A 25,985-nucleotide genomic window follows, 5' to 3' on the forward strand; every position below is an offset into this window, starting at 1 on the left:
TACGGGGACGGAATACACTAGGAAATAAAACTGTTCCTCATAAACAATGGGAATGTGTCTCAGTATCAGATCGAGGATAACGACCAGGAGATCCGCTGCTGCCATGGCCCCCAGGTAACGTCTGACACATGGAGACAATCCACAATCTTTATAAAGCAGGACGTAGATGGTCACTACGTTAACTGTGAGGAAGGAAAACAAACCCATTATCCATCATCCTGGAGGCAAAGGGACCCGTTTGATCGGGGACCAAGTGAGTTTTTCAAATGTGTCCCTGTATTTAGGGATTTATTAAAATAATTGGAGCTGGAATAACAAATGGGAAGGTCTGAATTCCTGACAAAAATGTGACCTAAACCACAAGAAACCTCCCCCCTCCCAAACACACAGAGACACATCCATAAGGACTGATGGTTTCTTGAACATTCCCACACACTCGATCACTCAAGAGCAGACACAGGTCACTCCTTCCCAGTTCCTAATACAGAGGGTGGGAACGTTGCTGTCCTGAAGGATTCTCTCCCACTTTCCTGAAAACTCACGAAGTTTGGAACTTTCTGTATTTTGGTCTAAATTGTATTCGATCCTGTGTCGTGAAGAAATGTAAACGCAGGGAAAAAGTATTAAACCCTTTAACTGCCTGAGGGACCTTCGGAACAGTGTCTCCTTCTCCCTGGAACGGGATCTCTTCCCTCGGGATCTTATCGTTTGTTCAATTCAATGACGTCCGACCGTTCACAAACAATGACAGGGACAGAATGTTCCGGGGAATATCAGTTACGGAATGTCAGGGACAGAACATTCCTGGGAATCTGTTATAGAATGCTGGGGACAGAACTTTCCGGGGAACTCCTTGACCTGTCCATCATCTTTGCCCCCTACCCACCCCACCAACATGATGTACTGTACCTGGACACACTGTAACATTAATGGGGTGAAAGACGAAGACAGGAATGGGATCTAAATGTATTGCCAGATCAGCTGAAAGGGTTAGATATACCACATTCTCAATCCACCTCATAGAAACAGCCCAGACACTATACACCCAGAGGAGATATCTGTTCACCGTGGAACACTGTGCAGACCATGCCAGTGTCCTGCTCAGTACAACCCAGCAATCAGTCCAGATTCATCCACTGCACTGGTCAATACAATCCAGGCAATCTTTCCAGAGTGAAACACTGCACAGATCATGTCACAGCACTTATCTTCAAACGCAGGCGAGATATCTGTTCAGTGTGGGAAGCTGGCACAGAGACAGAAAATCTGCAGATGCGGGAGTCCACAGTAGACAGGCAGGAAGCTGGGAGAACACAGCAATCCAGACACCAATGGGTGGAGAAGTCGATATTTCGGGTGTAACCGTTCTGTAAGAGTCCTGTAGGGGGGCTACACCTGAAATATCAAATGCTACACCTCCTGATGCTACCTGGATTGCTGTTTTCCTCCAGCAAGTATTCATCATGGGAAGCAATGCAGACCACACCCATGCATTGATCTATAAGCCCAGGCTAGATATCTGTCCAGCACGGGGAGCTGTGCAGACCACAGCAGTGCATTGATCTATAAACCCAGACTAGATATCTGTCCAGCACGGGGAGCTGTGCGGACCACAGCGGTGCATTGATCTATAAACCCAGACGAGATATCTGTCCAGCACGGGGAGCTGTGCAGACCACAGCGGTGCATTGATCTAAAAACCCGGACTAGATAGCATCGAGCACGGAGAGTTGTGCAAAACAGAACAGGGCACTCATGTGTAAACTAATGTGTATCCATCCAGCATGGGGAGCTGCGCAGACCACATCATTGTATTATCCATAAACCTCAACCAGATAGTCTGACCAGCACAGCGAATTGTGCAGTGATCACCCATGAATTCATCTGTAACCAGGAGCAGTTACTCTTCCAGCATGTAGGACTGTGTACACCACCCCAGTGCATTGCTCAGTAACACTGTGTTCGATCCCTGCCCAGTGTGGGGAAACTTAGAGCCCATGCTGGAAGTGACGGGCTGTGCAGCTCGAACCCATTTACATCTCCATATCTATATTTTGCCATGACAAGGGGGTGCTGTGGGTGTGAACATCACTGCCAGAGAGAGTGGCGGGAGAATCAGTTTGATTATCACCACATAGGAGGGGTTTGGGAAATAGACAGAGAGGGGGAGACTGAGAGACAGTGTCTTGGAAGGATGTGTTCCCAGGTTGCAGAATGCTGAAATGTAGGCATTTCGATAGCATCCTGTAAGATGAGCCAGTCTTCCCAGGAAAGATGGGAAAAGGGGATTTTGGTGTGAGGTCAGATGAAACAACAGCTGCTGTGTAGTTTTGAAATTACATTTATGTAGTTTTAATAAGTGTATTTTTGAAAAAGTGCATTGCTGTAGACTTGGAGTAGGGTAATAAGCAGTTTAGAGAAATGGGGTCTCAGAGTTGTGAATAGTTGATGTAAAATGTTCACTTTCAGAGTTAAAATAAATTAATTGATATTTTTAGAACATAGAACATAGAAGAATACAGCGCAGTACAGGCCCTTCGGCCCTCGATGTTGCGCCGATCAAACCCCACCTAACCTACATTGACCCACTATCCTCCATATACCTATCCAATGCCCGCTTAAATACCCATAAAGAGGGAGAGTCCACCACTGCTACCGGCAGGGCATTCCATGAAATTACGACTCGCTGAGTGAAGAACCTACCCCTAATATCAGTCCTATATCTACCCCCCCCCCCCTTAATTTAAAGCTAAGCCCCCTTGTAATAGCTGACTCCATACGTGGAAAAAGGTTCTCACTGTCAACCCTACCTAACCCCCTAATCATCTTGTACACCTCTATCAAATCACCCCTAAACCTTCTTTTCTCCAATGAAAACAACCCCAAGTGCCTCAGCCTTTCCTCATAGGATCTTCCTACCATACCAGGCAACATCCTGGTAGACTTCCTCTGCACCCGTTCCAGTGCCTCCACATCCTCCTATAGTATGGCGACCAAAACTGCACACAATATTCCAGATGCGGCCGCACCAGAGTCTTATATAACTGCAGCATGACCTCAGGACTCCGGAATTCAATTCCTCTACCAATAAAAGCCAGTACGCCATATGCCTTCTTCACTGCACTATTTACCTGGGTTTAAACAGTGGAATTTGGGAGTTCTTTGTCACTCATATTTCAACAGTTTACAAGGCGAATTGAGCAGTTCTTTATGTTTAGTTTGAATTACCAGATGAGCTCAATGTTGTGTCCTAACAATTGCTGTGTGTGTATATGTGTCTCTCTGTGTGGGGCAGGTCAGGCAATATCTGTGGTGCTGAAAGTGATGCAATGCCACCCTCTGCTGGCCTCCCCACGCCACTGCACAGACATTGGCAGAGGGTGAAAACCTCTGAAACCAGTAAAGGGGAGGAGGAGGGAGAGAGCAGCTGCTTACAGCACCATCCAAACTATTGTCTTATCCATGGACTGACCTAAATGTCCCTTGAACGTTGTAACTGTCCCTGCTTTCACCACTTCCTCTGGAAGTTCATACCACACCCAAGCCAGATTCTGTCTAACATATTTACCTCTCATGACTTTTGTAAATCTTTTGCATCACACCTTAAATATCCCTCAGTTTTGAATCCCCGACTCTAGGGAAAATACATTAGCCTTTCAGCTTATCTGTAACCCTAATTATTTGATAAACTTCTGTAAAGTTACTGCTTAAGCTCATATTTTTCAGTGAAAAAAATCCCCTTGTAGCTCAATCCCTCCTTTCCCAGCAACATCCAGGTTAATCTCTTCGGAACCCTCTCCAGATTAATAATATCAAGATCAATAATATCAAAGTGAATAGTTAAGGTGTTTTCTAAGGGTACGGGGAGTCCAAAACAAGAGGACATAGGCTTAAAGTGAGAGGAGAAACATTTAAAAGTACCTAATGGGCAGCTGTTTCACCCAGAGGGTGGTGTGCCTATGGAATGAGCCGGCAGGATGATCAGACTGGACTCGTAATTCCAGAAGGGGCCTCACCTATGTCCTGTAAAACCACAACATGACACCCCAATTCCGATACTCGAAGATCTGACCTACGAAGACAAGTGTTTTAAACACATTCTTAACCACACTATGTATATGAGATGCAAATTTTAATGCATTAAACCTGACGGCCTAGGTTGCTGTACTACAACACTGGCAAAGGCCGTACTTTCAATTGTATAGATCATGTTCTTGTTTGATTTACCAAAACCAATGTCTCGCATTAATCCAAACTGAACTCCATCTGCCACCCCTCATCCCAGTGTGTGATATTACTGCCAGCTCACCCTCCCCTTTCAATTTTAAAATTTCCTCCCCCTCTCCAGGATGCCTGCACACTCCGGCCTTGATTTTCACAAAGACCTTGACCTTGGGTTTGCCTTGTGTGGTTCGAGGGAGGAGGGTCAGATTGCAGACGCAGTCAGTGGGGAGGAGAGGCTGCACAGTAATCAGTGGCTTGGTATCATTTCATGGTTTTAAGAAGAGGGCAGTCGCACGTCAGAGGTGGGTAAGAGTGATCAGTGTTTTGGGACCAGAAATTAAGCTCTTCCTTCGTCTCTGGTGTTCAGTAATAAATATCTATTTGAGACCCTTTGTTGGGCAGAGTATGTCTGCGGGATTTCTTTCCTAAATATTGCAGATTACAGATAATCGCAATTAAAGATGTTTATAGTTAATTTCGATAGCATAGCACGTACACTCAATATCCTACAACTGAGACAAATATCTTGCATTTGTTTAATAATACAAAGTGTTTTTTTGTAATTCAGTAATGGGAACCTGATTATAATAAATCCACACCGAGCTGAAAGCGGGCACTAAAATATGACCGAAAATCTGGGTATGGTAGTTGTAGTGGGTAGTATCCCTGTTATGAGCCAGAGCTCTGGATTTGATTCCAATTCCTGAACGTGTGTGGTAGTGTTCCTAGCTCTGGACTAGAAGGCCTGGATTCAAGTACTGCCTGTTGCAGAGGTATGTCACATCATGTCAGGACAGTCTGATGAACAAACACACAGGAGAATACTGTTACAGCTTTATGGGTATTGCTGAGTGATGATAGTGTCCCTACCTCCGGGCACAAAGGTCTAGGTGTAAAGCTCACAGAAATGTCTCATGATACATCTGAACAAACAGATTAAAATGTATTTAGAATTGTGACTTGATGGAGAAGGAGGAGGTGTCAGTATTGCATTTCAGAATTTAGGCCCAGGATGAGTGAAAGTACAGCCATTCGTGTTGATTGAAGTCACATTTTGCAGCAGTAAAGGTTTATAAAATCAGGATGGTCATGGATAGGTTGAGTATTCAGGGTTTTCCTCCAGGTTAGGGGCATCCAAAACTAGAGGGCATTGGTGGAAAGTGAGAGGGGAAAGGTTTTGATGAGGCCTAAAGGGTATCATTTCACACAGAGGGTGGTGTGCATATGGAATGACCTGCCAGAGAAGGTGGTGGAGGCTGGTACAACTCCAGTATGTAAAAGGCATCTGGATGCTGACAGAACTGCCGAGCTTTTCCAGCAATTTCTGTATTTTAAAAAAAATCCATTCATTTTAACACAGGTATTCTGAATAAATAAGACATTATTGTTTTTTTAATGACGCAGGGACATATAAACATATCGTCAAATTGACCAAGACCATTTTTTTGCTAAGGGTACGGCTCTGTATATGACAGCAGCAATGATGCACCTACATGGAACAGAGAATGTGATGGAAACATAGTTTGGACAATGTACAAGGGACCTCACATGGTCCAGTTTGCGAGAGGATGACATCCTATGTGATTCAGCTTAGAGAGGGAGAAAATGTAATCTGCCCGAGAAGGAACGGCCTATTGCACTCTGTCTCCTTCATTGTTCCTCATCACAGCAATGTGTGCGAGCTAAAAAAATTCTAAAGTCATCGTTGCCATTCTTATTTTCATGGAATCCCTGCAGTGTTGAAACAGTCCCTTCGGTCCAACAAGTCCATACCCACCTTCCCAACCCATTCCCCTATATTTACCCCTGACTAACCCACCTAACCTAGAAATCCCTGAACACGACAGACAATTTAGCATGTCCAATCCAACGAACCTACACAGTTTGAGTTGTGGTAGGAAACTGGATCACCCATTTAGAAGCTCACACAGAAAAGTGGAGAATGTGCAAACTCCACACAGACAAGTGGAGAATGTGCACACAAACAGTCACCCAAGGCTGGAAATGAGCCCAAGCCCCTGGTGCTGTGTGGCAGCCGTGCTAATCACCGTGCTACCTTTTGGGTGATCCCTGACCAGAATTCACTGGAATCTCCTCTGCCGAAAGCAAAGGGAATTCAGCCAAATCCAACTCTCCCAGGATAAAATCCCATTGCTAGGAACTGTGTGAGTACAATATTTTCAGAAGCAGAAAAACGTTTTCGACAATCTTACAATTTTTTCCTTTGTCACGTGTTCCAATAATATCTGGACAAAGTTCTTTCAAGTTAAATTTGCAGAGATTGTGTGTGTGTCAGTGTTTTTAGAAAGGGAAATATTGATTATATATTTGCAATACCCAAACAGTTTGCCATTCATCTTTCCATCATAGTTTGAGTAACATTGCTCTGGATCATAAACGTGTTGTTTTTGCTGATTAAACAAACTAGCTTGACTTGTTCCTAAAACTGACACTGACCCAGTCTGAGACCAATATGATCTGCCATATCATCGACCTGGTCACAGTTATCATTTGTTGTGAGCAGTGGAGGAGTGGGGCGAGAAAAGGAAACAGTGACCCAAAAAGCAGGGGAACTATAGGCCGGTGAGCCTGATGTCAGTGGTGGGTGTGTTGTTGGAGGAGATTCTGAGGAGTAGCATTTACAAACATTTGGGAAGGCAAGGGCTGATCGGGGTAGACAACGTGGCTTTCTGCATGGGAAATCATGTCTCATTAATTTGGTTGATTTTTTGAAGAGGTGATAAAGAAGATCGATGAAGGCAGTTTGGTAGACATTTTCTATATGGACTTCAGCAAGGTGTTAATTTAAAGAACAAAGAGCAAAGAACATTTACAGCCCAGGAACAGGCCCTTCGTCCTCCAAGCCTGAGCCGATCCAAATGTACTGTCTAAATCTGTCGGTCAATTCCTAAGCATCTGTCTCCCTCTGCTCCCCACCTACTCATGCATCTGTCCAGACGCAACTTAATGAATGTACGTGCCTGCCTCTACCACCTCTGCGATGAACGCGTTCCAAACGCCCACCAACCTCTGTGTGAAGTACTTACCACGTGTATCCCGCTTAAACTTTCCACCTCTCACTTTGAAAGCACGACCTCTCGTTATTGAATCCTTCACCCTGGGAAAAAGCTTGTCTCTTTCCAACCTGTCTGTACCCTTCATGATTTTGGAAACCTTAATCAAGTCCACGCTCAATCTCCTTTTTTTCTCGTGAAAATAAACCTAACCTACTCAGCCTGTGTTCCATGCTCGTATTTCATTCCGATTGGTAGACAGATTAGGAAGTTTCGGTCACATGGGATACAGAAGAAGCTAGTCACAATTGGCTTGAAGGAAGAGGGATATTTTTCAGACTGGAGGCTTGTGAGCAGCAGTGTGCTGTAAGAATCAGTATTGAGTTCACTGCATTTAATCATTTATGTAAAGGATTTAGATGTGAGTATTGGGGCCATAGTTAGAAAGATTACAGATGACATTAGAAAGGTGGTGTAGTAGATTAACTCAGAGTACGATGAGACCACAATTAGATGGGACAAAGGGACAAGGAGTAATAGATGAAGTTTAATTTAGATAAAGACGAGGTTTTGTATTTTGGGAAGGCAAATCAGGGCGGAAATTATACACTTAATTATAAGGTCCTGGGGAGTGTTGTGAAACAAGCGGACATAGGGATGCAGGTACATTGTTCCTTGAAAGTGGAGTCACAGGTAGACAGAGTGGTGCTGAACACATTTGGCACATTTGCCTTAATCAGTCAGAGCATTGAGTATAGGAATTGTAGTGGAATGTTGTATCTGTACAGAATGTTGGTGAGGCCACTTTAAGAATACTGCGTACAATTCGGTTTTCGATAGAAATTACTTACACGGATGTTCCAGGTCTGGAGGTTTGAGCTTTAGGGAGAGGTTGATTAGGTTAGGTGTTTCCCCCTGGAGTATCAGAGGAACATTATAGAAGTTTATAAAATCATCAAGGGCATGGATATTCTGAAGAGCCACGCTCTGCTCCCCAGGGTAGAGGAGTCCAGAACAGGAGAGCATAAGTTGGAGAGGACAGGGTGAATGATTTAGAAGGGACCTGAAAATAAATATTTCGCACAGAGAGTGGTGTGTGTACAGAAAGTGCTGTCAGAGGAAGTGGTGAAGGCGGTTACAATCGCACATGTATCTGAAAGCGGACGGATATTGGCCAAATGCTGGCAAATGGGACTAGATCAGATTTGATATCTGATCGGAGTGAACAGATTGGTTTAACGGGTCTGTTTCCGTTCTGTATGACTCTTTGATTCTATAAGAGGAACGACGAACAATTCTGAATGGAACTTTAAAGTGGGAATTCTCTTCACTGGAAGTGTATCGTGCCTCTATGTTCACATTGATTGAAAGCTGCATTATTTTAATGTTTGACAGAGAGGTGAGTCATGCATAATGGGATATAGACAGGAAAGTGGAACTAAGACACCAACCTGATCAGCCACAATCTAAGTGCCTGGTGGCGAAGGCTCAAAGTGTCTAATGACCAACTCCTGTTCCTCAGTCCCATGTTTCTGTGTTCCATTCAGCCCCTCACACCTGCTAGACAGGAACAGTTGGAGGCTACTTACGACTATAATCTGGTACACAGAAACAGAGACAATTCGGCCCTTCAAGACTGTCACAGACGCTTGCAAATGATTTGGGAAATGTAGTTGAAAAACACAGGCTGGGTATAAAAGAGGCTCCTCATCTCTCTTTATAGAGTTTCCCCTTCTGCAACTTATCCTCCATTTGTTGGTCACGTTGTAGACCTAAATTCACTGAGAATACAGCCAACATACCTCACCCAGAGATGGCTCACAAAATCTTCTGGTCTCCCTGACTGCATTATGCAATAACAGAGCAGTCATGAAAATAACACCCACTAACTTTCCAATAACAGAATGTGAGAACATCAGAAACAGGGGCAGGTCGTTCACTCCCCAAACCTGCCTTGCCCTTCACTAAGATCGTGGCTGATCTGTTCATGGTCTCAAATCCTCTTTAATGCCCAATTTCTCATAGCCCTCACCACTCTGAGAGGTCAATATCCATCTACCTCCTCTTCAAATACTTCCATTCATCTAAATCCCCAACACTCTTGAGAAGACAAATCCTGACATTCAATACCACCTGTTTGAAGAAAACACTTTGCTGGCTTATTGATATGAACAAAAGGGGTTAACACAAGGGTTCAAAATAATAATAACTGGCCCTGATATCAAGGCAGTGGTTGACTATTGTTGACATCAAGGAGCCTAACAAAACTGGACTTAATGGGAATCAGAGTAAACTCTCCAGTATTTGTAATTCAACATGGCAAAAAGGGAGATGTTCATCATCTTCGTCCTGGGTCAGCTCTGTGGGAGATCCTCAGGGTAGCTTCCTCTTCACAAACATCTTCAGCTGCTTCATCAATGTCTCCCTGCCCCCAATCCCAACCCCATCACACCCCCATCCTCCCCAACATAAGATCAGAAGTAGTTATGGTCACTGAAGATTCCACAATGTTCAGAATATTTCATCACCCGCAATCTCCTGAAATGGTCTGGGTCCATGTGCAGCAAGACTGAGACTCCATTGAGAATTGTGCTGTTAACGTGTCAGTAATATTCATGTAACAGCACTGCCTGACACTGCCTATTGCCACAGTAAAACAAGAGTTCATTCAGCACCTAACTCTGGTTTCACAGGAATATGAGAAAACCATTCAGCTCATGGACACTATTGGAGAAGAACAGGGACAGCCCACTCAGTGCCTCCAGACTATTACTCAGGAAGAGAAGGAGACTAGTGTGATGGACCACACCAGTGCCTCTCGAAAATATTGGAAGGCAGTAGCCTAGACTCTAATGTTTTCTTATTTTAAAGGAAATGTAAAATGTCTGTTCCAGATGCAATGTGACTGGTCAACCAACTCGGTAGTAAGCAAAACACCATTTATTTAAACACGAAAGATGAAATAAAACCAACGAAAGAGGAATTTACAATAACGTAATTCAAATGGACATCTTAACAGAATAATAGATCTAGGAGCTATTACTAATGAACTAGTCCAACATAAGAAATTCTCATAAACGCAGCCCTTGGCAAAAAGGAAATTTCAGGAGTTAAAAACAGCATCAAGAGAAAATTCAGAGAGAGTAGGAACCTGGAGACATTCCCTGAAGCTTCCAACTCTGTGGAGACCCCTATAGTTTTTGATGTTACTGAGAAACCAAAACCCAGTGTTCCTAATTTTGAGAGTTGTCCACATCCATTCAGGCTGCATTAAAATTAACCTAAGGCCTCGCTATCTGTTTACTTAAGTGGTCTTAACGAGCCAGCTTGGTAACGGCCATTCAATCTCTCTCTGAAAAGAAACCAGGACAAAATAACCTCTTAAAGCCGCAGCATCATCACACTTGTCAGCACATCGAGCTGTCAAACAGGAACCGGGGTAACCCAGTCAGGCCCTTGCCCCTGTCCAATCGAACGAGGAAGAAGCCATTCAGTCCCTTGAGTCACTTGTACAGGAACAATAGGAGGTCATTCTCACCTCAATGCACTTACATGGGGGCAGAATGAAGTAATTGATGCTGATTCCTGATTAATGTCTTATGCCTGAAACTTCGATTCACCTGCTTCTCGATGCTGGCTGACCTGCTGTACATTTCCAGCAATCGACTCTCGACTCTGATCTCCAGCATCAGCAGTCCTTACTGTCTCCTAATTGATGCACTAACATGATGAACAAATGGAGCAGAGGCTGCACAGACACACTGCTCCACGTTGTTCCTCCTCACTCCGTTGCTCATGATACACATGTGGGACTTTAAGTTGGTTTTCTCACGGTGAGGAGGGAAGCCATATGTGTGAAGTCTCAAGAAGGCTGATGGGAATGGATACTTGTTTCAGATGGAAGGTATTGTGGCTAACGTTGGGGATTGTGAGCAACATGAGGTTGAGTAAGGGTTCACACGCCGACTGCACAATAACGTAGGGAGAGTTAATTAAGGCATGTAAACTATTTGGAATCCACGTTAGACTGATGAATGGATACTCTAATTTCAAATAATGGTGATCTTGTTCATGTTGATCTTGTCTAGTGCACGTCCTGTTCAGTGTAACCTGTATGCCTTACTCTGTCCAAGTCTATTTCCACCCTATGATCTGCCTGGCCATGCTTACTGTGATCTGCCTCCACTGCTCATAAACAAAGTGTTTCCCTGTACTGAGATACACGTGACAATAAATCAAACCAATCAATCCTGGGTAAAGTATGGAATTTGTCTCCCTGTCAATGTCTGTTTGGAAATAAGTGATCTCTGCCACTCCTCGTGTTTCAGCGTCACTATATATTCATCTCCCACAGCTCTACAGATTAAACACTCGGCTTCTTCACTCTATTCTCATGATACCATCACCCATTTCTGTGGTAAGGAGATCATTCTTACAAAGGTGATCAATTCTGTAGAGAGTGCCCCAAATACTCCCTCAGCAAGGCTGTACAACAGCAGGAAGATGGTTTTACCTATGTATTCGAATCATCTTACAATGAAGGACAACATACCATTGACTGCACCCATTACTTTCACAGGGTTTGATTCGGAGCAGTCAGCATAGATTTGTGAGTGGGAGATCACGCTTCCTAAATTTGTTTGCGTTCTTTGATGAAGTGATCAGGAAGAGTGATGAGGGCAGAGCGGTAGACGAAGTCTCTATGGATTTCTGTAAGGTCTTTGAAAAGTTTCCACATGGCAGGCTGCTCTGGACAGTTATATCGCGTGGAATGCTGGGGGAACTAGCCAATTGGATACACAGTTGGCTTGATGGTAGGAAGCAGAGGGTTTAGTGGAAGGATGATGGTCAGACTGGAGGCTGGGCCCATTGCTGTTTGTTGTCTATGATTTAGTTGAGAATGTAATGAACAAGGCATGATTGGTAAGTTTGCAGATGACACAAAAATAAGTAGTATTGCGATCAGTGAGGAAGTTTATCAGAAATTGCAGCAGGATCTTAATCAGCCTGGGAAGTGGGCCGAGAAATGGAAAATGGAATAGTAGAGTAGATGCGTAAGGTCTTGCCTTTTGGAAGCTTAAATCAAGGTAAGAGTTTCATGTTGAATGGGAGGGCCTTAAGGTGTGTCGTGGGAAGAAAGACCATTGTGTTCAGGTGCACACGGTTCTCTGAGAGTGGAGTCACAGGTAAACAGCGCAGGGAAAATTCTTTTGGCACACTGGCCTTCATTAGGCAGGACATTGAGTTTAGAAGTTGGGAATTTATGCTGCAATTACACAGGAATTTGTAAGGCCACACTTGGAGTATTGTGTTCAGTTTTGTCACCTTGTTATACGGAGGATGTTATTAAATTAGAAAGATTGTGTAAGAGGTTTACAAGGACATTGCCAGGACCCAATGGTCTGAGTTGAAAAAAACTAGGACTTTTTCTTTAGAATGTAGGAGACTGAGGGGGGACCTTATAGAGCTGTATAAGATCATGAGGGGTATGGATAGGGTGAATGCTCTCAGTCTTTTTCCAAGGTTTAGAGAATCGAGAACTAGAGGAGTTGATTTTAAGGTTAGAGGGGAAGGAATAAAAGGGAAACTGAGGGGCCACTTCTTTACACAGAAAGCTAGTACGTGGATGAGCTGCCAGCAGATGTAGTTGAGGGTGTTTATCTAAGCTATCCATGACTTCCTAAAACAACTGAGCAGTAAAACGAGACCCTTGGGCTGACTGAATCGCTCTGCGTAGTCCACAGCGAGTAAAGAAAGCTACCAACCCTTCCACCTCCCTTTTTACCTTAACACTCCATAATGGAATTGCCTCTGGAAATCTGGTAGACACATTATTGTCAGCAAATATTGATTTCCACTTTTAGTTTGGAAAGGGAAGCTACACAATTGATCATAATATATTCTGATTCCTTTTCTGTGTGTGTGCATGTGTATATTTGTGTAAAAATCTCTGTTGTAAGTCTATTAGCCTTTCAGGACTAAACACCACTGCCTGTTCAGTTTTTGTTTCCTGCACCGTGATATCAAACAGGGTGTCAGTTCCTTCTACATTGGATTTGCTCATGCTGGGTATCAGGTCCTTCGTCCTGGTGAGTTGTTGTCTGAGAATGACTGTTGGTTTGTGTGCTGTTATGAGTCCTAGTGGTCTCACTGTTCTGGCTGTCAGTTCTGAAATGTTTTTGATGTATAGTAGTGTGGCTAGTCCTTTCGGTTGAAGGACTCGATACCCAGCATGAGCAAAACCAATGCAGTGTACAAAATCCCATGCAAGGACTGCACAAAACACTATATAGACAGCTAACGATACACATCCATGAACACCAACTAGCCACGAAATGACATGACCAGCTATCATTAGTAGCCACATATTCAGATGACAAGCAACATGAATTCGACTGGGACAACACGACTCTTATACGACAAGCCAAACAGAGAACAACCAGCCAATTCCTAGAGACATGGCACTCATGCACTGATTCGATCAAGAAGCACATCTACCAGGACCCAATGTACCGGCCACTGCACCGGACAGCTGGAACTGACAACCGGAAGCGGCAGATACAAATGACTACAAATGCTGGAGGAAAGATCACAGAAGCGCTTCACAGGAGGCTCCTAAGCACTGAGGGTGTCACCTAGACAGGGGCCGAAACATCTGCAACACAATTTTCAAGCTCAGCGAACAGAACCACAACAACGAGCACCCGAGCTACAAATCTTCTCACAAACTTTGATGTAATGTGATTAAAATTGAGGAATGCAACTACAAAGGCATGCGGGAGGAGCTGGCCAGAATGAATTGGAAGGGGAGCCAAACAGGTAAGACCATGCAGCAGCAATGGCAGGGGTTTCTGGTGATAATTTGGAAGATAACATCAGAAATTCATCCCAAACAATATGAAACATACTCATAAGAGCACAAGGCAGCCATGAGCGATCAGGTAAGTAAGGGACAGCATTAAACCAAAAGAGGAATCATACAATGCGGTGAAGATTGTTGGGAACCTAGAGAATTCATTGGCTCTGGAACGACATAAGGCTGGAATCACTGACACTACAGAGCTCTTAATCTTGCTCAGGGACAGAAACAGAGGGAAGCACATTCACTTTAAATACAAAACATGGCATTACTCAAGTAAAAAGATTCTGATGAATTAAACAGTTGAAATAAAATCAGTTAAAAGCTTTTGTCAGATTGAAAACATGACACGGGAGAAACCCTAAGCCGAATTAGAATTTGAAAATGGAAATATTTCCACATCAGAAACCACAGTAGGTCACTGAGTTGAGGGCTGATAGGGGATAGACAGCAGAATTGTATTTCACATATTGCAGCTCAAAACTGCGTATTCATGCAGTGTTACAGACCACAGCAGCAGGAGAAGCAGACCTGCAATCAATCACAACCTGTAACTTTTTTTGCCCAGTTCAGTCTGCCGTTACCATCAACACAATCTATGGCTAAGTGACGAGTGTGGGTGAACATGTCATGGTCAGAACCACGTGAAACTAAACTTGATGCTAACCCATTAAAGCTACCGCACTTGACCAACATATCTGTTTGAAGCTCTGCCACATTCAATCATAAATGGTGATGGATGATTAAACAAATGACGGAGGAGAGGGCTCCACAAACATCCCCATCCTAAATGACTGAACAGCCCTGCATATCAGAGTAAAAGACAAGGATGTAGTATCTGCACCGTCCTCAGCCAGAAGTGTTGAGTGGATGACCAACCTCACTCTCGCCATGATGCCCAGAGAATCACAGATGTCAGTCTTCAAACAATTTGATTCGCTGCACTTGACATGAAGAAACAGCTGAACACAGTGGATACGACAAAGGCAATGGGTCCTGACACCCCATTCCTGCGATAGGACTGAAGACTTGTGCTGCACAACAAGCCGTGTCTCTGGAGAAGCTGTTTCATTCCAGCTCCAACTCTGACATCTCCCTGGCAATGTGGAAATTTTCTGAACTATTTCCAGTGACCTCTGAGGGGAATAATTACAATCTGACAAATTATCATCCCTTCGGACCCATCACGATACTCTAATTGGTGGGATTGTTTTTGACAGAGCTGTCAAGCAGCACAGAAATAAACTGCTCAGTGTAGTTTTTGACAGGTCCCCATGTGGAGATGGTGCTGTTGTGGAAATATCATTATATGACTAATCCAGAACAGGCAAATGGTCTGGCAGCTGGTGGAAGTAAAAAACAATTTATAAAATATCGAGATATAAAATCTGGTGTCAGTAATAGTTACCCTGAAGCTAATGTCGATTGTAAACAGCAGTTTACTTTCCTAATGTACTTTCAGGAAGTAAATCTCCTGTGCTTTCCTGGTCTGGCATAAAAGTGTCTCCAGACGCACAGACATGTGTGAAACTCTTCAATGGTCTCTAAAATGGCTCCAAATTATCATCCCTGCTTCTAATTTGTCTCGCCCTGTCAGACGTTTATATATTGCACAGAGGTATCCACTCATTTTGCTAAAGCACATGGAATATAGGTTCAGTCGACCCAACCTCTGCTCCCACAACAAGCCTGTCATCCTAGAGATCTGTCTGGTCATCTTTCGCTGCTCTCCCTCAATGTCAGGTTTGAACTTTATTAGGTAAGGAGACCAAAACTGCACACAATACTGCACAATGTTCTAGATGGGCTCTCACCAAGGCCCTGTACAGCTGCAGTAAGACACCCTTACTCCTGGACACAAATCCCCATGACATTGTGGTCAACTCAACCGTTTACCTTCATAACTGCTTTCTGTTCCTCCAAAAAATTACTTTCATTGATTAGTGTACAGGGAGATCCAGATCATTTTCAATGTTACAGCCACCCAACTGGTGGGTCTATGTACACTGGTAAGAGTCTCAATCCCATTCTGAGTACTGTCTTCTGGCTTCAGACCTCACTGCCATGGACCATGGAAAAAATGAAACAAATAGAAGCATAAGTCCCTTTATAGAATAACATTTCCAATCTTTTCAAATGGTCGACTGCCGTTCACTTTTTCCAATCAAAGGGCACAATGACACATCTACCCACACTGCTCTCCATCCGTTACATGTTTGCATAGACACTCCACTTGCCTCAGTCACATTGGAGCTTTTTTACATCCTCCTCACCCACTCATAATCCGACACCGATTAGTGCCATCTTCAGGCTTGGAAATATTGCATTTGATTCCCTCTAACAAATGTTTGGTGTGCATTTGAAATAGATAGGGCCCAAGCTCTGGATCCTGCTATAGCCCCGAATTCTCCATTCTAAAAAGCATTGATTTATTCCTACTTACTGTTTCCTGTTAGCTCTCCCATTCTACAGCCATGACTTTCTATTAGCCGCAGTCCCATATATTTCGTATTTGCATAGTGGGCTTGGGGCTTTATCGAAAATCTTTCTGAAAATCCAATCGTATCGCATTGATTGCTACTCCATAGTTTTGCTACAAGTAGGTTTCTCAATTATGATTCTCATTTGATAAATCTCTTTTGACTTTGTCTCAGCCCATTACTTTCAGTTAATATACTCTCTCCATAACGTTTATTTGCTAATTTCATTCTATTCCCTTTTTCTCTCTCACCAGATTAAAGTTTCCTAGTATTTCTGAGAAGATTGTGTTTTGTTTTGTTTTATTTTCTTCTGTGAAGATATAACTGAAACATCTGCTGCATCGTTCTGCCATTTCCCCGTTCTCCATTCTCCATTCTCTGGTTTCAGACTGTAAGGAAACTGCACGTTTTTTCCCCTTAATTTTGCAATTTACACACTTTTGAAGCTATTGCAAGTTCATTCTTGTTACTCTTATGCATATAGAGTTTTCTGAAATCGATCAATTCCTGTCTTAAGCTTCTCAATGATTGATCTTGCACAACCATGCACTCATCGAAGCATAGACTCTCCACTGTCAGAAATACAGCATGGTCTACATTAGTCCCTTTTTTCTACTTGAGCCCCATAGCTGGGAATGTTATGACACTTCCAGAAGTCGTCCAAGTACTTTGTAACAGCTGCGAGGTTACCCGTGACAAATCCCTCTTCGGTACTGCATTCCAGAACCCAGGGTTTATCAGGGTTACATTACATCTGCCATTGATCGTTATCATCTGACCAATCCACCAGTATCTTCCTGTAACATAAGGCCTTCCTCCTCACTGCCAACCATCCATTCAATCTTTGTTTCCAACACAAACTTGTTTATCACACTCCCCCTACCCACTTCACATTCACATCACTTATGGATACCACAAATAATAAGGGACACAGCACTGATCTCTGCGGTAAACCAGGGGACACTGGTCTCCAGACATACAAAAAGCCTTCTACCACGAAGTTGAGTTTCGATGCAACTCGGCAAGTCACTGATAGGTCCTACTTGATCCTGGTTATTTTGTTCTAGATGACATACCTGTAGGATATCTGGGGATTCTCCCTAATCTTGCCCTGCCAGCAGGTTTCTATGGCCCTAAATGCATCAGTACCTTCCGAGTGAAGAATTTCCTCCTTATTGCAGTCTTAAATGGCCTATCCCTTATCCTGCCATTCTTTTCCTTAAATGTCGAGTAGACAGCCAGAGAAGCATTCTGTTTATTTCCTCCTTGTCACATGTTTCGTAGATTTTCTAAATTTCATTGTAATCACCTCTCGTTCTTTGAAACTGGGGAGGTCACAAGACAAGTCCCCCATCAGAAAATCTTGTCATCTGAGGGATTAATCTGGAGAATGTCCATTGCACGTCCTCTGTGATCAGTATACTCTTTCTTATATTGGGTCACCAACACTTTACACAACTGTCCAAGTATACTCTCACCAACACTCTATGCAACTGCTTAATTATGTCTTTACATCTATATTCAGATTCCCTTAAACGAAGACCAACCTAACTTTAACTTTCCAATTATATGTATTCTTCCAAATACTATTCACGTTACTTGTATTTACAAACTCACTGTGTGAATTCTTACAGAAAGACTTCTGAAAATCCAAACACACCACTTCCACTGGTTGTCCATTGTCTATACTACAAGAAACAACTTCGAACAATTCCGAAGTTTGTCAGGTATGATTTCTCTGCCAGAAATAGATAGTGATTCTCTGCAATATTGCTGTTCATTTCTAAATGCCCAATATCACATCTTATATAGCAGATTCCAACTGTTTCCCTACAGATGTAAAATTAATTGGTTTGCAGGCCTCTGCATTATGTCTTCTTGCCTGCGTATGTAGTTGGATCATGTTTATCTACAATGGCTTATGGCCTTTGCAGGATCTACAGGAAAATAAAAGACAGTCACCCGACAGTTCAATTAATATGCTGTTTTATTTCTGACATTTTGATATGAAGTATATCTGACCCATCAGACTTAGCAATGATCAATCTAGTTATACTTTCAAATACTACCTTATTGCTGATACGCATTAACTTTATGTCTTTCGTTCCACAAGGCCCATGTGACCACTTGCTATACTTCGGAGATTTCCTGGAGTTTTGTCTATGAAGACAGATGTGAAGTAACTGGTTAGTTTCTCTGCCCTTTTCCTTTTTCACCACAATGAATTCTCTAATACCTTACAAATTTCCTCATTTGACTTTGTTATTGTTTTCTTTTGTATATGGATCGTAGATGTAAGCAGTCTGTGTGTTTCCTGTTTGTTTGTATGCATGTTCTTTTTGATTTCCTTAACACTTTCTTCGTCCTTATTTTCGGAAATGTAAATCTCTCAGAATGTTCAGGTTTCCACAATATCTGTAATTCTCCTGAATCTGCTTCCTTTGATTTAACGCAATCTTTAATTTCTTACATTGACCATCATTGAGTCACATTCCCTTTCTTTGATGTGTGTAACTTAGTGATATGTACGTATATTTCAGACATTGCAGTAATTCTATCAATAGCAACGATTATTTGGCTCACACTAAATATCATACTGTATCTTTCCAATTCACTTGACCCTCTCATCCCTGGGTTTCCATGATATTTGAGTGTCATGTTCAAAAATTGTATATTGCATGCAGACGCCGTGTAAAATTCAACATATTAATGTCACAATTCCTCAAAAGTTACTTGAGGGCAAGATTATTAATTTTGCCTTGTGACCACACAACACCACGCCCGAAATTACCTGCTCTAGAAGTTTTATTCACAACATACTCTTCAACCTACCTCATATAAACTTAAGAAATTTATTTTTCACAACATTAGCAATCATTTAGTTAACGCAGTTTAGGTGCAATTTTAGATTATTCAGTACTTCTGCAGCACCGATAATATTTGTATATCTAATTTCTATATCATCGGATGCACAAACTTTGCACAACAGTTTTGGTTTAGATATGTAAGGCACCAATGTATGTTCCTCCTTGTTGTTGACAAGATCAATACAAACTGATTCGGAAGAAGCTGAGTGATGTGGTCTGTGGTGTTATTAGTGATAGACGTGGACAAGACATTGGGGAGGCTCACCCCGATGCTGAGAGGATCCGAAAAAATGCCCATCAATACAGGACATGCGTCGAAAACCTTCCCCGCTCTTCCAGGGCAAGTGTTTCCGTAGTCTCTCTACTCCCTCACACTCTCTGTATATCTGTTATATTCCTGATGAAGAGCTTTTGCCTGAAACGTCGATTTTACTGCTCCTCGGATGCTGCCTGTCCCGATGTGCTTTTTCAGGACCGCTTTGATGTAAACCTTGTTTCCAGCATCCACAGTCCTCACTTTTGCAATACTTGTTATACCACCTAGCCCCGAACAAGGCGCTGCTCCACCACTCTCACTATTGCATGCAACACTCTCTTTCCTTCACTCTTTCTGTCACTGAAAGCAAATTGAGTTTGAATTTACTGTTTTGCCAACATCGAACCAGTAAGACGATATAAAAATGCAGACATCTTGATAATTGGAGAGAGAGCAGATGCCATTGAGAGGGAAGAAGCCTGTGGATCAATCATCTTTCACTGCAAGTCATCAGGAAATACTCACTATCAAAGATATTTTTTCATATGAAACATTTTCACAGTAAACAGAAATATGACGACCTAGGGAATTCAACAGCCAGAAGAGTGACGTCACAGAAGACGGCAGTGGCTGTGTCGTTTTGAAATTAAGTTGATGTAATCTTCATAAGTGTCTTATTGAAAAAGCATATAGTTATTGAGTTGGAGGCAGATAATAATCAGTTGCGTGGGGGCTAAATTTGCGAGTAGTTGTTGCGTAATGTTCACTTTTAGAGTTTAAAAAATAAATTCACGTTATTTTCTTTAAATATTGAAATGTGAGAGTTCTCTGTCACTCATATTCTAATAGACTACGAGGTGAGGTGAGCTTTCCTGGGTGTTTGGTAAAATTAACAGAGAGTTTCAACGCCATGTCTTAACAGTTGCAAACGACAACAGAGAGCAACGAAAAAAGAAATATGGATTGAGAAGATTAAATATGAGAGTAAGTGAGCCAATCATGTAAAGAAAGACTGGTAGAGCATCTTTCGATACATAAAAGGCAAATGAGAGGCAAATATCGGCATTTGATTGCAAAAAAATTACACAAGGGAGATAGTCGTGTGGAACAAGAAAATGGCTGAGGGACTTAATAGTTACTTAGTGTCAGTCTTCACGGTGGAACACACGAGTAAAATCCCAAAAATTTAAAAGAGTGAGTGGACAGAGGTAGGTATAGTTGCCATCACCAAGGAGAGAGTACTGGAAAAAACTGAATGGTCTTGAAGGTAAGTGAATCACCTGCACCAGATGGACTCCAATCCAATGTTCTAAGGCAGATAGCTGATAACACAGTGACGGCATTGGTAGTGATCTTTCAGGAGTCTCGCGAATCAGGGAGATTCCCAGAGGACTGGAAAATCGCTAACGTGATACACCTGTTTTAAAAGGGAGAAAAGCAAAATACGGAAATTTACAGACTGACAAATCTAAACTTGGTTGTGCGTAAGAGCCTGGAATCCATTGTAAAGTATGAGATTTCTGAATACTTGGAGGTGGATGCTAAAGTCGGACAAAGTTTGCATGGTTTCATCAAGGGGAGGTCATGCCTGGAAAATCTACTAGAAAACCTTGAGGATGTAACGAGCAGCTTCGAACAAGGAAAGTCAATGGATGTCATCCACCTGGACTTCCGGAAGGTCTTTGACAATGTGCCAACAGGCGGCTACTGAGTAAAGCAAGGGCCCATGGTGTTAGAGGCAAGGTGCTAGCATGGATAGAAGTTTGGCTGTCTGGCAGGAAGCAAAGAATGTCGAAGAAAGTGTCCTTGTCAGGTTGACACGCGGTGACAAGTGGTGTTCCATAAGTGTCAGTGTTGGGACCACAAGTTTTCACTTTATGCATTAACGATCCAGATGAAGGAACTGAAGGCATTCTGGCTACATTTGAAGATGATAGGTATAGGGACAGGTAATGTCGAATAGACAGGAAGGCTCAGGAAGGATTTGGACAGGTTAGGATAATGGGCAAAGAAGTGGTAGTTGGAGTACAAAGTGGGGAATTGTGAGAACATGCACTTTGGTAGGAAGAATGCAAACATGGGCTTCTTTCTAAATGGGGAGAAAATTCAGATATCTGGAGTGCAAGGAGACTGGGAGTTCTACACCAGGATTCTGTCAACGTAAACGTACAGGTTGAGTCAGTAGTTAGGAAGGCAAATGTAATGATGGCATTTATTTGAAAGGAGTTGAATGTAAAAGCAGGGACGTACTTCTGAGGCTCTATAAGGCTCTCGTCAGACCATATTTGGAGTATTGTGCGCTGTTTTGAGCCCCATATCTCAGGAAGGATGTGCTGGCCTTGGAATTGGTTCAAAGGAGGTTCACGAGAATAGTCCCAGGAATGAAAAGCTTAACATATAGGAACGTTTGAGGACTCTGGGTCTGTTCTTGATGTGGTTCAGAGGGATGGGGGGCGATCTAACTGAAACATACAGAATATTGAATGGCCTGGATAGTGTAGATATTGAAAAGACATCCCCATTGGTAGGAGACTCTAAAATCCAAGGACACAGCCTTAGAGTAAAAGGAAAACCTTTTAGAATTGAGATAAGAAGAAACGTCTTCAGCCAGAGAGTGGAGAATCTATGGAATTCCTTTTCACAGAAGGCAGTGGAGGTTAGGTCATTGAGTATATTTAAGACAGAAATAGATAGGTTCATGAGAATCAAAGGGATCAAGGGTTACAGGGAGAAAGCAGGAGAATGTTGTTGAGAAACTTGTCAGCCATAATTGAATGGTTGATCAGACAAGTTGGGCTGATTTGTCTAATTTCTGTTCCTACGTCCGATGAACTTATGGTCGTAAGCCGCAGCCGATTGCTTCCTCTCTATCACTTTGACCCTCCTGACAGCAAAGTGCGAGAGTAAAATATCCCTGAGTCATCTTTACCAAACAGAGAAGGTTCCTGTTGAGGATTCATGGGAATCGCTCCACTGCTTGAAGTAAACGAAATTCTGCCAAATCCAACTGTTTCAGGAAGAAGTCTCATACCTGCAGTTTGTTTGAGTAGAATAATGTCAAAGACAGAATAGCAGTTGGGACACATTATCGCTTTTCCATTTGATATGAAACTCTGGAAACCTTTCCTTATTCTTTTTCGTCTTAAGACATGCACTTTTGTGTATGTGTCTGTACATGTGAGACTCTGTGTCTCACACTTTTCGAGAAAATTACCTAGGTTACACTTCAAATCTGTTGTAACCAGTGGAGAAGTGGGGCTGGTAAAGGAAACAGTAACCTTCCAACAGTGGTCGGAGCAGGAATGAGAAACTTTCACGGGGCTGTTCAAATGGGAATTCTTTTCCCCAAAAGTTTCATCCCAAGTTGGCAGCTCAGCACCACCACTTCCAGCGTAATTACACATGGTCCATAAATGTTTGCCTATCAACAACAGCCACATTCCATGAACAAATCAAAAATGATAAACTGCAGCAGAATTAATTGAATGGGAACAAGACTGATAGATAAATATCTATTGCATTCCTGAATTGTGCTGCCTGTGCACTTTGACTTTGTGTAGTTTCCTAGTATTTATTCAAAGTTGAGTTTATTCAACATTTGACAGACATGTGAATGGAGGAAACTTGTGGACAGACAGAATAGTGCTGCGGAGACCATATTCAGATTAGCCATGATCTTACTGTCTGGTCGAGCAATTACAAAGTGTCTAATGACCCACTCCTGCTCCTCAGTCCTATTTCCTATGTTCCATTCAGTCCTTACAACCACCTAAACAGGAGCAGCTAGAGACCACTTGCTCTAAGTACCTGGTCCGCAGTAACACAGGATACCATTCAGTCATCAACACTGCGTGGTTTGGTGTGGGTTGGAAAATGAGATGGGAAATCCAGGCTGGTTACGAAAGAGGCCTCCCATCTCTTTACAGAGTGTCTCCTCTCTGCAATTGGGGTTTTATTTGTTGGTAATGTTGTAGACCCAGGCTCACTGTAACTATTTGGCCCATATCTCTCCCAGAGATGGCTCACAGAATACATGTCTCTCACTGTCCTCAACAATCAATAACAGTACTTCCAGGAAAATTGCAATCATTCATTTTCCAAAGACAAAATATGAGAACATAAGTAACAGGAGTAGGCAATTCGGATGCTCACGCCTTTGTATGCTATCATGTCTGACCGACTGTTGGCATTAACTCCTTTTTAATCGCCAATTCTTCACACCCCTCAGCTCTCTGACAGGTCAAAATCCATCTATCTTCTCGTTAAATACTTGCCATGATCTAGCTCCCCTAACTTTCTAGACCTGAGAATTGCTGGCATTCACTACTCTCTGTGAGAACAAAACACTCTCAAGACAGACACCATCCTATTAACATTAACGAAAGTGGTTAACTGATTTGCTCAGGTTTGAAGGATTGAGCCGGATATCAAGGCAGGATTTGATTTAAGATTTTATCTTCAGTGGCACATAAATATCCAGAATCATCCATCGCGATAAAATAAAAAAAAACAAGCCATGGCATTTATCACCATCTCAGTGTCTGTGTAGAACATAATGAATGATTGTCCATCAAAATCATGTTTCAATGCAATGACCTCTTATGCTCCAGCAGTGCTACAGATTAACCTTCACTCACTCCTCTTTTACCATCAGCCCAGGAATTACTCTAGTGGAATTCCTTTACACTCTCTCTGTTGCAATGAGATCATTCCTTTTAAAGGAGAATAAATCTATCCACAGTCTCCAAAATACTGCCTCAACAACAATCTCAGCGAAGATCATAATAATTCCTTTTCCTCACTGACCGGTCTCCGTTTCTTTATTATGATGTAAAACCCCATTCCTTTTCTATGCACAGCCACTTACGTGGAATTGAAAAGTTCCTTACATCTGTATGTCAGCACCAGTAAAGCCAGCACCAGAGGTGCCTTGGAGATGACCATCAATCTTAGGGAGAGACTCAGTCAGAAAAAATGCACTTGAAATAGGGAATGGTCGCCTACCTGAACGGAAATGAAGTGTAGGAATAAGGAAAGCAGGCACAGGAAGGGAGCTAACTTTACTTTTGTTCTTCCCTCACGGGATGTGGGCAGCCTTGGCCAGACGAGAATGTTATACGGGTCTTGGACCGAGTGAATCGTTCAGCTGTTCCACAGGACAGCAAAGATTAAACACATTGTGGGTGTTTGCAAATACCTGACTGGGGAAGGATCACCCATTGATTTCTTTGAAGGACATGATGCAAACAGATGGGCTTTCTTCTCGCAAATGATGACAGTTCCATTTCAATTACATTAATTTCCTTCATGAGATATCAACAGATTATTATTATGTGCATCTAGATTATGTGCAATGACTTAAGCAGCTTGCAGTGTCTGCCCATCTGACAGATTCTGTGCAGTGAACAAGTTCAACATACTCAAGCGCAATTATTCTGTAATTAACATGTAGTTAGAAGGGACTTGATAACGTGTATCCAGATTTAACAAAGGCACAATTGGTGGTTTATTCAGAAGATGCACTGAGGCTGAGGGGGAGACAGGGATATCACGATGGTGGGATTGGGCTTTATTAGTTAGTGGGGAGGATATGAATATGTACATCTGTGCAGGGCTAGATGTATTATGGTGTTTGAGAACTGTCTGGTTCCTCCACGCATATTGGGGAGTAATCTGTCATGAATAATTTGCTCGTTATAATTTGGGTGAACTGAAATATTTCATTGGAATTGAAAATATTGACGTCCACCTTTCTAAATTTTAAATAATATGAGCCGCAATTCAGTCCAACCTGGCTTAATGAACAGATAGAATGACTTACCAGGAACACCAACTATAGCGAGGATGGGATAGTAACCAGCTTGAATAACCAGCAGAATATGATAGATCCACCATGTTAATGATATCCCAGGTTGGGAAATCCAGTAAAGACCATCCGATAAACTCTTGTACATTGCTGGAACATTCCAGTCTAATGTTCTCAGATTTTGATCCATTGTTGGAACATTCCAGTCTAATGTTCTCAGATTCTGATCCATTGTTAGAAATTCCAGACTTATGTTCTGAAATTATAATCTTCCCACCCCATCTCTCTGGAGCAGCTGATCCCTGTTAGTGCTGTCAGTGAGCTCCTGCTCATACTATGGGTGCACACATTGAACCGAATCCTTAATTAATAGAAAAGGCAAATCCTCCCGTGACACATTTAGGATCCACGGAGACTGACATCAATTACATTCACTGAACTAATAGCTGCAGTTAACCCGTTTCAATTGAATATTATCT

The sequence above is a fragment of the Chiloscyllium punctatum genome, chromosome 4, assembly GCF_047496795.1.
Source record: "Chiloscyllium punctatum isolate Juve2018m chromosome 4, sChiPun1.3, whole genome shotgun sequence".
NCBI classification, from domain to species: Eukaryota; Metazoa; Chordata; class Chondrichthyes; order Orectolobiformes; family Hemiscylliidae; genus Chiloscyllium; species Chiloscyllium punctatum.